Consider the following 14444-nt stretch of genomic DNA (forward strand, 5'->3'; position numbering starts at 1 on the left):
ACTACATGCAGATTTATACAGCCACCACTAGGGAACTCACTACATGCAGATTTATACAGCCACCACTAGGGGGAACTCACTACATACATATTTATACAGCCACCACTACAGGGAGCTCACTAGATGCAGATTTATACAGCCACCACTAGAAGCTCACTACATACAGATTTATACAGCCACCACTAGAGGGAGCTCACTACATACAGATTTATACAGTCACAACTAGAGTGAGCTCACTATATACAGATTTATACAGCCACCTCTAGAGGGAGCTCACTACATGCAGATTTATACAGCCACCTCTAGAGGGAGCTCACTACATGCAGATTTATACAGCCACCACTAGAGGGAGCTCACTACATACAGATTTATACAGTCACCACTAGAGTGAGCTCACTATATACAGATTTATACAGCCACCACTAGGGGGAGCTCACCACATACAGATTTATACAGTCACCACTAGGGGGAGCTCACCACATACAGATTTATACAGTCACCACTAGGGGGAGCTCACTACATACAGATTTATACAGCCACCACTAGGGGGAACTCACTACATGCAGATTTATACAGCCACCACTAGAGGAAGCTCACTACATACATATTTATACAGTCACCACTAGAGGGAGCTCACTAGATGCAGATTTATACAGCCACCACTAGAAGCTCACTACATACAGATTTATATAGCCACCACTAGAGGGAGCTCACTACATACAGATTTATAGTCACCACTAGAGGGAGTTCAGTACATCCAGATTTATACAGTCACCACTAGAGGGAGCTCACTGCATACAGATTTATACAGCCACCACTAGAGCAGGGCTGTGGAGTCGGAGTCGTGGAGTCGGTGCTCATTATGGTGGAGTCCATTTTATACCGACTCCGACAATATATAATAAATTGGGTACAGTAGTTCAATGCAGAATATGCAGAATATTTTTTCATAGGAATTTGGCAAAGTTATGAAATGTCCTATAAATGTCTGTTCTATTCCTGATCTAAGGCTACATTCACACACAGCGTTTTTCCTGCGTTTTTTGAGGATACATTTTTCAGTTGCACAAGCAGATCAGCTTTTTAAAAAACGGCATCACCTGAAAGGTTTTTGAGCTCATAGATAATGTTTTCAATAGCAAAAGCAGATTAGAAATCTGCTCTATCTATATATCCATTTATCCATATCTGTCTATCCATATCGTATCTGTACCAAAAAGAATGAAAGCCGGATAGCACACAGACTAACACTCCTTTTTTTTTTTAGCACCAGTCAGGTACACCTCATAGCTGCCCAAAAGGACACCCAGGACATTCATTGCTCTGCCAAGAGTGTGCAAAGCAGTAATCAAAGCAAAAGGTGGCTACTTTGAAGAATCTAGAATATAAGACATATTTTCAGTTATTTCACACTTTAATTCTATAATTCCACATGTGTTAATTCATAGTTTTGATGCCTTCAGAATGAATCTACAATTTTCAGAGTCATGAAAATAAAGAAAACTCTTTGAATGAGAATGTGTGTCCAAACTTTGGTCTGTACCGTATACATGTTCATGTATACAGTGTATTACATATTTACAATTTATTACATTTTTTTGTGTTCTAAAGTTGTATTCCAATAAATAGATATTATGTTCTAAATATCTTGATTATTGGATCATAGAAATGATTAAATGTCTGATGTTCACATTGTACTACAATACATTTTTCACTTAAATATAAGCAATATATGTGGGAGTCGGTGTAAGGGAAATTGAGGAGTCGGAGTCGCAGGTTTGGCTTACCGACTCCACAGCCCTGCACTAGAGGGAGCTCACTACATACAGATTTATACAGCCACGAATAGGAGGAGTTCATTACATACAGATTTATACAGCCACCACTAGGGGGAGCTCACTACATGCAGATTTATACAGCCACGAATAGGAGGAGTTCATTACATACAGATTTATACAGCCACCACTAGGGGGAACTCACTACATGCAGATTTATACAGCCACCACTCGGGGGAACTCACTACATGCAGATTTATAAAGCCACCACTAGGTGGAACTCACTACATACAGATTTATACAGCCACCACTAGGGGGAACTCACTACATGCAGATTTATACAGCCACCACTAGGGGGAACTCACTACAGATTTATACAGCCACCACTAGAGGAAGCTCACTACATACATATTTATACAGCCACCACTAGAGGGAGCTCACTAGATGCAGAATTATACAGCCACCACTAGAAGCTCACTACATACAGATTTATACAGCCACCACTAGAGGGAGCTCACTACATACAGATTTATACAGTCACAACTAGAGTGAGCTCACTATATACAGATTTATACAGCCACCTCTAGAGGGAGCTCACTACATACAGATTAATACAGTCACCACTAGAGTGAGCTCACTATATACAGATTTATACAGTCACCACTAGGGGGAGCTCACTACATACAGATTTATACAGTCACCACTAGGGGGAGCTCACTACATACAGATTTATACAGCCACCACTAGGGGGAACTCACTACATGCAGATTTATACAGCCACCACTAGAGGAAGCTCACTACATACATATTTATACAGTCACCACTAGAGGGAGCTCACTAGATGCAGATTTATACAGCCACCACTAGAAGCTCACTACATACAGATTTATACAGCCACCACTAGAGGGAGCTCACTACATACAGATTTATAGTCACCACTAGAGGGAGTTCAGTACATCCAGATTTATACAGTCACCACTAGAGGGAGCTCACTGCATACAGATTTATACAGCCACCACTAGAGCAGGGCTGTGGAGTCGGAGTCGTGGAGTCGGTGCTCATTTTGGTGGAGTTCATTTTATACCGACTCCGACAATATATAATAAATTGGGTACAGTAGTTCAATGCAGAATATGCAGAATATTGTTTCATAGGAATTTGGCAAAGTTATGAAATGTCCTATAAATGACTGTTCTTTTCCTGATCTAAGGCTAAATTCACACACAGCGTTTTTCCTGCGTTTTTTTGAGGATACATTTTTCAGTTGCACAAGCAGATTAGCTTTTTAAAAAACGGCATCACCTGAAACGTTTTTGAGCTCATAGATAATGTTTTCAATAGCAAAAGCAGATTAGAAATCTGCTCTATATATCCATTTATCCATATCTGTCTATCCATATCATATCTGTACCAAAAAGAATGAAAGCCGGATAGCACACAGACTAACACTCCTTTTTTTTTTAGCACCAGTCAGGTACACCTCATAGCTGCCCAAAAGGACACCCAGGACAGGCATTGCTCTGCCAAGAGTGTGCAAAGCAGTAATCAAAGCAAAAGGTGGCTACTTTGAAGAATCTAGAATATAAGACATATTTTCAGCTGTTTCACACTTTAATTCTATAATTCCACATGTGTTAATTCATAGTTTTGATGCCTTCAGAATGAATCTACAATTTTCAGAGTCATGAAAATAAAGAAAACTCTTTGAATGAGAAGGTGTGTCCAAACTTTGGTCTGTACCGTATACATGTTCATGTATACAGTGTATTACATATTTACAATTTATTACATTTTTTTGTGTTCTAAAGTTGTATTCCAATAAATAGATATTATGTTCTAAATATCTTGATTATTGGATCATAGAAATGATTAAATGTCTGATGTTCACATTGTACTACAATACATTTTTCACTTAAATATAAGCAATATATGTGGGAGTCGGTGTAAGGGAAATTGAGGAGTCGGAGTCGCAGGTTTGGCTTACCGACTCCACAGCCCTGCACTAGAGGAAGCTCACTACATACAGATTTATACAGCCACGAATAGGAGGAGTTCATTACATACAGATTTATACAGCCACCACTAGGGGGAGCTCACTACATGCAGATTTATACAGCCACGAAAAGGAGGAGTTCATTACATACAGATTTATACAGCCACCACTAGGGGGAACTCACTACATACAGATTTATACAGCCACGAATAGGAGGAGTTCATTACATACAGATTTATACAGCCACCACTAGGGGGAGCTCACTACATGCTGACTTATATAGCCACCACTAGGGGGAGCTCACTACATGCAGATTTATATAGTCACCACTAGGGGGAGCTCACTACATGCAGAGTTATACAGCCACCACTAGGGGGAGCTCACTACATACAGATTTATACAGCCACGAATAGGAGGAGTTCATTACATACAGATTTATACAGCCACCACTAGGGGGAGCTCACTACATGCAGATTTATATAGCCACCACTAGAGGGAGCTCACTACATACAGATTTACACAGCCACGAATAGGAGTTCATTACATACAGATTTATACAGCCACCACTAGGGGGAACTCACTACATACAGATTTATACAGCCACGAATAGGAGGAGTTCATTACATACAGATTTATACAGCCACCACTAGGGGGAGCTCACTACATGCTGACTTATATAGCCACCACTAGGGGGAGCTCACTACATGCAGATTTATATAGTCACCACTAGGGGGAGCTCACTACATGCAGAGTTATACAGCCACCACTAGGGGGAGCTCACTACATACAGATTTATACAGCCACGAATAGGAGGAGTTCATTACATACAGATTTATACAGCCACCACTAGGGGGAGCTCACTACATGCAGATTTATATAGCCACCACTAGAGGGAGCTCACTACATACAGATTTACACAGCCACGAATAGGAGTTCATTACATACAGATTTATACAGCCACCACTAGGGGGAGCTCACTACATGCAGATTTATATAGCCACCACTAGGGGGAGCTCACTGCATACAGATTTATACAGCCACCACTAGAGGGAGTTCACTACATACAGATTTATACAGCCACGAATAGGAGTTCATTACATACAGATTTATACAGCGACCACTAGGGGGAGCTCACTACTTAGAGATTTATAGAGCCATCACTAGGGGGCGCTCACTACAGATTTATACACTTACCACTTAATGTATGCAGGTTACTGATTACAGGCAGGGCACAGCTCGTATTTCTTGTAATACACTGGTATCACTTCTAGAACCCTCACCCCCCCCATTACTGATCCCGGTGACCATGTGTAGGTCCCCATCAACCACATGGAGACTCAAGCACTCTGAGCTGGAGGGACAGATGTGACGTGTGAAGAGCGATGGGCGCAGGCTGCTATCCTGCCGCTATCCTCCTCTAATCCCATGCTGCAAATGACCACATCAGTCACTGCCTTCCAGAGCCAAGAACAGAAAACATCCTGTGATACCAGGCAGGAACATCTGAGGGAGAGTGGAGCCTAAATCACAGAACTCACTGCGGCAAAATCCCCAAAAATGTCGCATACAGAAATGTATAAATATCCTGTTTCAATTCACCATTTTTCAAATCTTTTTTTTGCTGTGAAAAGCTGAAATATTTTTTCATACATCCAAAAATCAGGTGCTCACACCGGGTGTCTCACAGCTGAAGAATTTGCTACAATTGCATCGAACATACAGTAATGGCCAAAAGTGTTGGCACCCTTGAAATTGCTCTAGAAAATGAAGCGTTTCTGCCAGAAAATTATTGCATTTACAAGTCCATCTCCAGAGATCTTGATGTTCCTTATAACCAATGTCACTGTAGCTCCTTAGACATTGACAGCATTAAGAAAAAAAATGATGAAAGGTTGCAACACAGGATAGTCCAGATGGTGGATAGAGGGCCCAAATCAAGTTCCAAAGAAATTCAAGCTGTCCTGCAGGCTCAGGGGGCATCAGAGTCAGTGCTAGCTATTTGTGAATATCTAAATGAATTGCTATGGCAGGAAATCCAGGAGGACCCTACCTACTGCTGACAGACTTAAAAAACTAGACTGCAGTATTGCCAAAATGTACATAAGCCAAAATCCTTCTGGGAAAACATCTTGTGGACAAATGAGACTAAGGTAGAGCTTTTTGGTATAGCACATCATTCTACGGTTTAGTGAAAATGGAGTTGAATGAGGCCTTTAAAAGGAAAGAAACCAGTACCTACAGTCAAATATGGTGGAGGGTCAAAGATATTTTGGGGTTGTTTTGTTGCTTCTGGCACTGGGTGCCTTGACTGTGTGAAAGGCATCAAATCTGAAGATTGCCAAAGGATTTTGGGTTGTACTGTAGTGCCCAGTGTCAGAAAGCTGGGATTGCGTCCTAGGCCATGGGTGTTCCAGCAGGACAATGACTCCGGGGAAACATTCTTCAAGAAGCCCCCAGAAATGGATGGAAACAAAGAGCTGGATAGTTCTGAAGTGGCAGCAGTGAGTTCGGATCTAAAACCCTTTGAACACATGGAGAAATGTTAAAATTTCTGTTGGGAGAAGACACCTTCACATATGACAGACATGGAGCAGTTTGCAGAAGAAGAGTCGTCCAAAATCCCAGCTGAGAGGTGTAAGAAGCTTGTTGGTGGTTATAGAAGGCATTTCATTGCACTAAATTTATTCCAACAGGTGTGCAACTAAATATTAAGTTGAGGGTGCCAGCAATCTTGTCCATTCCATTTTGGGGTTTTTATGTCCCATTTGCCCTTTTCCCCCTCAGTTTTTTGTCTTGTTCCAATAAACACAAAGGAAATAAACCTGAGTATAACAAAACATGTGCAATTGCAATACATTTCTGTGAGAAATACTTCATTTTCTGGAACAATTTCCAGGGTGCCAACACTTTTGGCCATGAATTTAGATGAATAAGTGACAGCAAAATCCATCAGCAGCACACACCTTTCTCCGCTACAATGTATCAGTCTCCAGTCCTGGCTGATATAGTTGCCCTGATCCAACACATTGTAACACTCTGCATCTGTGTCAGCAGGACTAGGCCATGATCGGATTCTATGGGCATCTTGCCATTGGGGGCCGGCGGAGGTTACATCTGCCCCCAGAGATCAGCTTCAGGGGTAAAGAGGGACGCTGACTATGAAGCCCAGCTTGACAGTCCCCACAGTATGGCGGCCGCCGCTCCAGGATCGTCCCCATCTCCTGTCATCTGGGACAGCAGAAGCTCCGCTGCGGTGAGTCATGGAATAGCAGCCACAGGAAATCAGGAAACCAAGAATTGTGAAACTCGGAGATTACAGCTCTGAGGTCACAATAACTGTATCAGGAGTCCTGCCACAAGATCAGCACACACCTCCTGAAATACTCTGTGCTGCTGGAGTAACACACTCCTTTCACTATGTGACCGATTAAAATAACAGCACACTCGCCAACTAAAATACTCTGTGCTGCTGGATTACCCCACAACTTTCACTAAGAGCCTCCTGGTAATTGCATCACACTCCCCTAGTGAAATACTCTGTACTGCTGGAGTACCCTAAACCTTTCACTAAGAGCCTCCTGGTAATTGCGTCACACTCCCCTACTGAAATATTCTGTGCTGCTGGAGTACCCCACACCTTTCACTAAGAGACTCCTGGTAAGAGCATCACACTCGCCAACTAAAATACTCTGTGCTGCTGGAATACCCCACAACTTTCACTAAGAGCCTCCTGGTAATTGCATCACACTCCCCTAGTGAAATACTCTGTACTGCTGGAGTACCCTAAACCTTTCACTAAGAGCCTCCTGGTAATTGCGTCACACTGCCCTACTGAAATATTCTGTGCTGCTGGAGTACCCCACACCTTTCACTAAGAGTCTCCTGGTAAGAGCATCACACTCCCCTACTGAAATACTCTGTGCTGTTGAAGCACCTCGGTTCATACGATTCGGTCTTGCACTGGAGATCATGGGGGCAAAGTAGGGAAGGGATGTGTCATTCATCCCATTAAATAAATCTACAGTAGCTGATAAGAGAAAACAATAGGCTGGACACAAACAGTACAAAAACCTCATATATAAAGTAGTGTCTGAACCCGAACGTAATAGTAACCCAGTGACACGGCCTTAAAGGGACCATTGATTATTAAGTCCCCAATTGACAGTCAAACTAAATCCCGCTCCATCTGCGTGGCTGGACTCGGCTTCAACCACAATCAGGATTATCTCCTCTGCTCCTAAATTACAACCTCTGACAGTCAGTGAACGGAGACGTTACCATCACAAGCACAGGCTGAAAACTGGTCCTGATGTTTTAGTTATCACACCTGAGGGATCGCTACACTGGTCTCCAGTCCATCTTGTGAGCCGTTTGTTACAATGTTTCAGTGCAGGGTCCCGAAACGTGAAGACTGGATACAACGGTAGCATTGACTGACATGTAAAATGTTATCAGACTGCAAAAGCAGGGGACAAAATGAACTTTGCAATTTACCTCTTATCAAAAACTTTACCGTTCTCAAGAAATGGGAGGGATTCTTAATTCTTTAGCCAACTGCCTGTTGCTTAGGTTACCAACCACTTCTACAGCTTGTCAGCAGTGGCTGGTCCACATATGTGCCGACCGCAGAAAGCACAAGATTTAGGTGCAGAAGATAAAGACAAGGCATATCAAGACCAAGAGGGGGCTGGCTTGGGGCAGGGTTTACCAAAAAGAACCGAATGGGCATTTGAGGCCCGATATGAATAATTTCTAATGGGTTTTTTTTCTCAGCACATTTCCATATCTGTTAGTGGGCACAAAGGAATCGACAGATTTATTTGCACCCCTTATTGTTTCAGTGCTTTAGTTTTATTTTATGCCTCCACTTTTATTTTTTCATCTGTTTATTCATTTTACAATACAAAAGATCCCCGAGATTCCTTCATTGTTTTCTTGGCCTCTTTTTTTTTTTGCAGCATTACATTAGTGATTGACAGGGGCATTTAAATAGCTAAAGGCTAAACAGCAGCGATCAGAGCTAGTCCCAGTCGCTGCCATAAGCGGCGGGTGTCAGATGTATAACACAGCCGACATCTGCTGGGAATGGTGCGAGCACGACACACAATAATATACTGTGTTGAAAAGAAGTTATATGAGAATTTTCATGTTTCCAGCAGCCACCACTAGAGGGAGCACAGCAGAAACAAAAAAGTACCGTAGACGTGACAAGTTACCAGATAAAGGAAACCATCAGCAAGCCACTGAGGAACTCAGACACCAAAACACAAGACAGAACCCTCAGAAGGAATCACATAGCGATACATAATGTAAAACTCACCTGGAGAGACGGAAAGTCTGGAAATATCTAGAAAAGAAATAGAAAGCTGGCATTAGCGGTGATATCGGGAGGGGAGGCTCTGCTGGCAGCCAGGTCTGCGTCCTACCAGTATCATCACACATTCACAGATAGTGTACAGAAGACACTGCAGACGATAGTTACGGAAAACAATCAGCAAGCTTGCAGTTTTGAAAGACAATTCTGTAAACTAAAACAATGATCGATCTCTGCTGGCTCCACGCTACCAGTGATGGGATGTAGATTTATCATTAATGACTTTATAATTAAAGCGGCCGACAACAAGAGAAAAAAAATCTGACGTAGCAGATCAATATCTCACCGAAAATCTGTCACATTCATTCCTAAAGACAGCGAATGGCGAGAATGATCATTATCAGGCAGATCCTAGAGAAAGGAAACACCTCCCGGAACATCAGTCACCTGAACACATGATGAGAAGGGAATCCGGGATATTTCAGCTGTGAAGTCTGCAGCATAGTGAGCACAGCTCTGGAGAATAATACTGGATGTAACTCAGGATCAGTAATGTATGTACACAGTGACTGCACCAGCAGCATAGTGAGTGCAGCTCTGGGGTATAACACAGGATGTAACTCAGGATCAGTAATGTATGTACACAGTGACTGCACCAGCAGCATAGTGAGTGCAGCTCTGGGGTATAATACAGGAGGTAACTCAGGATCAGTAATGTAATGTGTGTACACACTGACTGCACCAGCAGAATAATGAGTGCAGCTCTGGAGTATAATACAGGAGGTAACTCAGGATCAGTAATGTAATATATGTACACAGTGACTGCGCCAGCAGCATAGCGAGCACAGCTCTGGAGTATAATACAGGAGGTAACTCAGGATCAGTAATATATGGACACAGTGACTGCACCAGCAGAATAGTGAGTGCAGCTCTGGAGTATAATACACGATATAACTCAGGACCAGTAATGTAATGTACACAGTGACAGCACCAGCAGAATAGTGAGTGCAGCTGTGGAGTATAATACAGGAGGTAACTCAGGATCAGTAATGTAATGTATGTACACAGTGACTGCACCAGCAGAATAGTGAGTGCGGCTCTGGAGTATAATACAGGATGTAACTCAGGACCAGTAATGTATGTACACAGTGACTGCACCAGCAGAATAGTGACTGCAGCTCTGGGGTATAATACAGGATGCAATTCAGGATCAGTAATGTAATGTATGTACACAGCGACAGCACCAGCAGAATAGTGAGTGCAGCTCTGGAGTATAATACAGGAGGTAACTCAGGATCAGTAATGTAATGTATGTACACAGTGACTGCACCAGCAGAATAGTAAGTGCAGCTGTGGAGTATAATACAGGAGGTAACTCAGGATCAGTAATATAATGTATGTACACAGTGACTGCGCCAGTAGAATAGTGAGTGCGGCTCTGGAGTATAATACAGGATGTAACTCAGGACCAGTAATGTATGTACACAGTGACGGCACCAGCAGAATAGTCAGTGCAGCTCTGGAGTATAATACAGGAGGTAACTCAGGATCAGTAATGTAATGTATGTACACAGTGACAGCACCAGCAGAATAGTGAGTGCAGCTCTGGAGTATAATACAGGATGTAACTCAGGATCAGTAATGTAATGTATGTACACAGTGACAGCACCAGCAGAATAGTGAGTGCAGCTCTGGAGTATAATACAGGATGTAACTCAGGATCAGTAATGTATGCACACAGGGAAATTAAACTTGGAGTCAATCCCTGATGGTATTACATGATGGATAAGCATCTGCCTGCATTTCTATGAAATTTCCGCCATTCCCTCCGATACTCTGGTATATTTTCTGGGCAGCGCTTCGCCGCCATCACTTCACGCTATAAATAATGGATACCACAATCCTATGATAAGGATCTCAGGACGAAACAGTAACTAAGCGGATTACAGAAGTACCGACACTCGGCCCACTAATGAATCCTTAGTGCGGTGGGATTGACAATGCGCCGCACGCATCTGTAACAACGGGTGAAAGAGGAGAAGGAATCTCAGCCGGATGAACGTGGAATAATTCATAAGCATTAATAGTGCAGAGCTGCCGAGTAATGCGGAAAGGCGGAAAAACAGCCAATGACTGACACCAGTAACGAGGCCGGTACGGGAGGGACATCCCGAATGACGGCCGTGTACAATTATAATTCCCACATAAATGTGTGACCCCTCACCCAGCCTAGGGGGGCTTTACATGCGACCCTGTAACAAATGAGCAGAAACTGAATAATGTGATCAAAGTCGCGACCAATCTTGGAAGCCAGAGTCTAATAACAATATACAGATAGAGGATGAAGACGCCATCTGCCCGGCGGCGACACCTGCTGCAACCACAGACGGGCGGCACAGGCGCCCCCTGCTGTCAGACACGAGAAAGTGCTTAAAGGGGGCTTCTCATTTATGGACCAGAAGTGACACTCCAACCATTCTACATCACAGCAAAGTGTTGGAATAAAGGGGGGAAAGAGAATGTAACAGTTTATATTATAGTCACAAGCTCTGCTCATCACCCACAATGACCACAATATGGCTGTACGACTAGAGCGTCTGTAAGTCCCTGCCGATTCACAACCACTGAGCGGCGAGGGCAAATTCCGCAATAACTGGCTGTGCTGCCCAGAAGATCTTCATTCTCGGCAGCACATAGTCCTGAGTCAACAGGACACACAATCAAGAACCATGGCAGCCTGTGTGCTGATAGTTAGTGCACCTCTGAAGTGCGGCCAGCCTGTGCAATCAGGGGATCAATCAGCACCAATCAATATCCAACGAGAGGTGGCCATGTATGGCGAAATCATACAAGGTATACACCGCTTTACCTGATAATGTAGATGTCACCTGCAGTCCTATGTAACACCACAGATAATACAGTGATAACCCTGAGTCCAGATAATGTAGAGGTCATAGAATCATAAAGTTGGAAGGGACCTCCTGGGCCATCTGGTCCAACTCCCTGCTCAATGCAGGATTCGCTAAATCATCCCAGTCAGATGTCTGTCCAGCCTCTGTTTGAAGACTTCCATTGAAGGAGAACTCACCACTTCTCGTGGCAGCCTGTTCCACTCATTGATCACTCTGTCAAAAAGTTTTTTCTAATATCTAATCTGTGTCTCCTCCCATTCAGTTTCATCCCATTGCTTCTAGTCTTTCCTTGTGCAAATGAGAATAAAGTTGATCCTTCTACAATGTGACAGCCCTTTAGATATTTGTAGACAACTATTAAGTCTCCTCTCAGTCTTCTCTTTTGCAAACTAAACAATCCCAAATCCTGCAACCTTTCCTCATAAGACAGGGTTTGCAGACCGGTCACCATTCTGGTTGCTCTTTTCTGAACTTGCTCCAGTTTGTTGATGTCTTTTTTAAAATGTGGTGCCCAAAACTGGACACAATATTCCAGATGAGGTCTGACCAAGGAGGAGTAGAGGGAAATAATGACTTCACGTGATCTAGACTGTATGCTTCTGTTAATACATCCTAGAATTGCATTTGCCTTTTTTGCTGCTGCATCACACTGTTGACTCATATTCAGCCTGTGATCTATTAGTATACCCAAGTCTTTTTCACATGTGCTGTCACTTAGCCCTATTCCTCCCATTTTGTGTATGCTTTTTTCATTTGTATTGCCCAGATGTAGTACTTTGCATTTTTCCCTGTTAAAAACCATTCTGTTAGTTGCTGCCCACTTCTCCAGTTTATTTATATCTTTTTGAATCCTCTCTCTCTCTCTTCTCTAGTATTAGCTATCCCTCCTAGCTTTGTGTCATCAACAAATTTAATCAGTTTACCCTCAATTCCTTCATCTAAATCGTTGATAAAGATGTTGAACAATACAGGGCCCAGGACAGAGCCCTGTGGTACCCCACTTGAGACATTCTTCCATCTGGATGTGCAGCCATTTACGACCACTCTTTGGGTCCGATCACTAAGCCAGTTAAGAATCCACCTAACAGTTGCCTTGTCCAATCCATACTTAGTCATTTTTTCAATAAGGATTGTATGAGAGACTTTGTCAAATGCTTTGCTGAAGTCAAGATATACTATATCTACAGCATTTCCTTGATCCACCCAATCAGTGATTCCGTCAAAGAAGGAAATTAAGTTAGTCTGACATGACTTATTAGTTACAAACCCATGCTGACTCTGTTTAATCACTTCATTCTTATCCAGGTACTGACATACATGTTGTTTAATAATTTGTTCAAAGATCTTTCCTGGTATAGAAGTCAGACTCACCGTCCTATAGTTGCCTGGGTCCACCTTCTTCCCCTTTTTGAAGATAGGAACAACATTTGCTCTTCTCCAGTCTTCTGGCACTTCTCCTGTTCTCCAAGAATTTTCAAAGATTATGGAGAGGGGTTCAAAATTTTCTTCTGCTATTTCCTTCAGTACTCTGGGGTGTAATTCATCTGGACCTGGAGACTTGAATTCATTTAGGTTAGCTAAGTGTTTCCTCACTATATTTCTGTTTATAGATATCCTGGATTCGTCTATTCCCTTAATAGGACAGTGAAGAACAGTTGATGTTACATTTCCTTTCTGAGAGAAAACAGATGCAAAATAGGAATTTAAAAGTTCAGCCTTCTCAACATCCTGTCTTACCATTTCATCATTTTCATCCTGTAAAAATCCTATAGCATCTTTGACTTTTCTTTTACTTTTGACATATCCCCAAAATCCTTTATTATTGCTTTTGACATCTCTTGCAAGCCTCAATTCATTTTCAGCTTTAGCTAATCTGATTTGTGCCCTGCAGGTTCTGCAGACAGCATTATATTCTTCTTTAGATATGCCTCCCTCTTTCCATTTTATAAACATTTTTTTCTTCCTTTTTAGCATGTGCTTAAGTTCTGTGTTCATCCATCCTGGTTTCCTTAAATGCTTCCTATTCTTCCCTCTTTTCGGAATTGTTAACAACTGTGCTTTGAGAATTTCATTTTTCAAGATTTCCCATCCTTCCTGGACATTTTTGTCTTTAAGGATATCCAGCCATTGGATCCCTCCAATTCTCTTTCTGAATCCCTTAAAATCTGCCTTTCTGAAATCTAACCTTGACGTCTGAGTCTTCACAGGTCTTCCTCCTCTAGTTATCCAAAATTCTAAAATAGCATGGTCGCTACCTCCTAGGGTCCCAGCCACTTTTACCTCCTCAACCATTTCCTCCCTGTTTATAAGGATTAGATCCAAGGTAGCAGTTCCCCTTGTTTTCTCCCCTACCTTTTGGAAGATAAAGTTGTCAGCAAGAGAGGATAAGAATTTCCTTGACCTGTTAGTTTTGCCTGAGAGAGATTCCCAACAAATGTCTGGATAGTTGA

General features: G+C 42.5%; 1 protein-coding gene across 5 annotated transcripts in view; it reads right to left on the reverse strand.

The window, feature by feature from the left end:
• Positions 1–14444, reverse strand: part of PTK2 (protein tyrosine kinase 2) — a 171714-nt gene that overhangs the window by 102101 nt on the left and 55169 nt on the right. For 3 of the 5 annotated variants that reach the window (XM_073590405.1, XM_073590403.1, XM_073590406.1), the window contains exon 3: positions 9089–9115. The exons of the other annotated variants lie outside the window; for them this stretch is intronic. The gene's annotated coding sequence lies outside the window, so the exon portion shown is untranslated. The remainder of the gene's footprint in view (positions 1–9088; positions 9116–14444) is intronic. 5 annotated transcript variants of the gene reach the window in all.

The sequence above is a fragment of the Dendrobates tinctorius genome, unplaced genomic scaffold (assembly GCF_039654945.1).
Source record: "Dendrobates tinctorius isolate UK_male_01 unplaced genomic scaffold, ASM3965494v1 ptg000116l, whole genome shotgun sequence".
Lineage (NCBI taxonomy): Eukaryota > Metazoa > Chordata > Amphibia > Anura > Dendrobatidae > Dendrobates > Dendrobates tinctorius.